The 3,054-nt window shown below is 30.3% G+C and overlaps 1 protein-coding gene across 1 annotated transcript in view; it reads left to right on the top strand.

Annotated features, from left to right (window-relative positions):
- Positions 1 to 3,054, top strand: part of LOC100571522 (cubilin) — a 31,270-nt gene that overhangs the window by 17,055 nt on the left and 11,161 nt on the right. The window lies entirely within an intron of this gene.

The raw sequence follows: 3,054 nt of genomic DNA, 5'->3' as shown, positions 1-3,054 counted from the left end.
TTTTACATATTTCGGCTAAACGACCTATGGAAATTCCAAATAAAACATATTACCTATTTTAAAAGTTGTTCGAATTATGTTTTTTTATTTATTAATTTTAGATTGTGATCGAAGGGATGAATGTATTAGTTTCACAATGATGTGTATTTTTTTATTTTTTTTTTTTGGTCTGTCATCACCTTTTGGGACAATAAAAGTGCTTGAATTTTCTTCAACAAAATCTTTTCTGATAGGAAAGTGAATCTAGTTGGTACTATGAGAGGTCAAATGTTTTCCAGTAGTTTTCAAAGGCGCCGTGAAAAACAAAAGAAAAATTATGAAAAAACAGGAATTCATACGCAAAATCTATTTAGGACAAATTCGTTTTTGGTTTTTGGTGTTACTCTAAAACAAATTACTGTAGATATATGAAATGTTGATTGAATGTTTATATTAGCATTTTCTATTCACCACAGCATTTTCAAAATATTTTGACTTATTTTGAGCTGTTTACGGACATCTTCAATTTTTTTAGGTTTTTATTTAATAATTTAATAGAAGGCTCATAATATAATGTTTCAAAGACAGATGAAAAATATTAAAAGTCCATAGTCACAATTTTTTTTTATATAAGTATTTTAAGTTCAAATATTTACAAAATACGGAAAATTTACGAAAATGTAAAAAATATTTTGAGTTAGAAATTCATAAAAAATTTTCTATTCGAATAATAAGATTTTAAAATGTAATACAAGATTCCTTATAAGTTTTTCTACCTTTATCAAAAAAACAAAATGTCTACAAACAAATCAAATTAAATTTCTATGAGCGTTTGAAGTTCATATTTTTACAACATTGGATATTCACTTGATTTCTCTTGTAGCGATTTTCTTATTTAGTGGAAATTCAAATTTAACACCATCCAATACGGTGACCCACTTGTAATTTACTGTAGAGAAGAGGGATACCCACTTGCCCACCTTTTTTTAATTATATATTCTTAATATTTTTTTATTGTGTCTTCTTGATTGTCAAAGATACTATTGAAAAGGACTTATTGAAAACTCTTTTGGTAATTTTATGTTTAACCTAACTCTTAACCGTATTGAAAAATATCACGGCTTAATAGAGCCATATACTTGATTTTGTGTGAGGATTTATTTAAATTACCGTTACCTTATATCAAGCTGGGAAAAAATAGGGAGCGGTGTTTAGAGTCTAGATCTTCTTAGCTAAGGTATTGCCTCCCCTGCCAAGAAGACCTGCGCAGTGCGCACGCTTATGTGCTTAGCGCCCCCACGTTTCAAACTAGCACCCCCAATTTATTTCAGTATTTCACCAATCATTTTTAAATTATTGTGGTTTATTGGTTCGGATTTGTTTTTTCCATACCAAATAATGACAACTGTTCACGAATTCACGATTAAAACAACAGTATTGTGTGAATGCACATTTCAGTGTTTCAGCTTTTGTCAATATGCAGCAATCATATTACTATAGAAAATTATATTATCTTACGGATTACGGTTGGTTACGAAATCTTCTATTTATAACTTTGGTTATTACTTGGTTTTTACTAATATATTTATTTAATCTGCGGGCTACGCTGAATTGTATAAATTCTGAATGACATATATTATTAAGAGGATGCCACACACGCATGTGTGGTCTCCGTTTTACAAATGTAAAACATAGTAAAATTGGTTTTGCGTGGATAAGAACCACTATATGGCTAGATATAGTTATAGTTCAAGTTATGCAACCAAATGTTTCTATTAGGAAGAAGAGAACATAGGCTAGCAAACATTGTTTTTAATTTTTCGATATCACAAATACGAATAAAGTTCTCATAGTTTAAAAATAAAAGTAGTACAGTACAATGGGGTAACTTTGATAATTTTTTACTATTTTATGACAATTTAACTTTTTATTTTATGGATAGTCTCTATAGTATTAACGATAAAACTCCCAAAATTAAATATTAGTTATTTTTAAATTTCTAAAGTTATCTTTTGAGATATCAATCTTTTTAATATGCTATCAAACTTACACAATGGACAACTTTGATACCTATATTTCTTAATGTGATATCAAAGTAACCCCATTTTATGAAAATAAAATTTAATCATCATGTTACTCTGGTGAATCAAAATATATGGGTATAAAAGTAACCCCGCGAAATCAAAGTTACCCCATTCTAATCAAAAATTTAAAACTAATGTAATGCAGTTATTTATAGTATTAGGATTAAGGAGGGTGTGGGGGAAAAAAGCCCCCCACGGACCTCTGTAACATAAACTATTCCAGCACCCCCTAAATTCACACCCAATGTGCGCCTATGGGTGGGATCGTAATATTATTCATTGGGCCGAGTTGGTCAAAAATAAAACTTATTAATTTAATTCGTAACATTATGTGAACTAGGTTATCTAAATTAATAATAATAATTGTATCATAACAACACCCGGATAATAATATAATTTCATTACACTGCAACCACCCACCCCAACGAGTGTATATAATAACAAGATTCGGTTTTGTCTGGATTTCCCCCTCCACACACACACACACACACACACACACACACACTCGTACGCCACACATGTATATAATATAACACGTAAGTGTGTGTGTGGGTGTGTGCTGCGTCGTTTCTTCCGCCGAAGAAGAAAACCGAACGACGTGGGTTGCTGCACGCTGCAACTGACAATTATGATACAATACCAGACTGTATGATATTTATAAATATATCACTGGTAAAAACCAATACCTAATACTATTTTTATAGTTTAGATGTATATTTTTATTTACAAACGGGCCTGGTTGGGTTGGACTTAGAAAAAAAATTACAAAAGGACCGGGCCTGGACGTCGACAATTTATGTTTAACCTTTGGACCGGATCGGGCCGAAAAAAAACGGCCCATGCTGATCCCTAGTATAAACTATATAGTAAATAGAAATATATATATATATATATAGTCTTCAATTAATAATCTTCTTAAGTCATAACAAATATTATTTGTAAATTTAAATTTTTTTCAGGTAACAATGATTTCATAGTGGAAATTTAATTA

This window comes from Acyrthosiphon pisum, chromosome A2 (genome assembly GCF_005508785.2).
Source record: "Acyrthosiphon pisum isolate AL4f chromosome A2, pea_aphid_22Mar2018_4r6ur, whole genome shotgun sequence".
NCBI lineage: Eukaryota > Metazoa > Arthropoda > Insecta > Hemiptera > Aphididae > Acyrthosiphon > Acyrthosiphon pisum.
The sequence above is the reverse complement of the archived record's forward strand: the minus strand, read 5'-3'. Positions and strand labels throughout refer to the sequence as shown.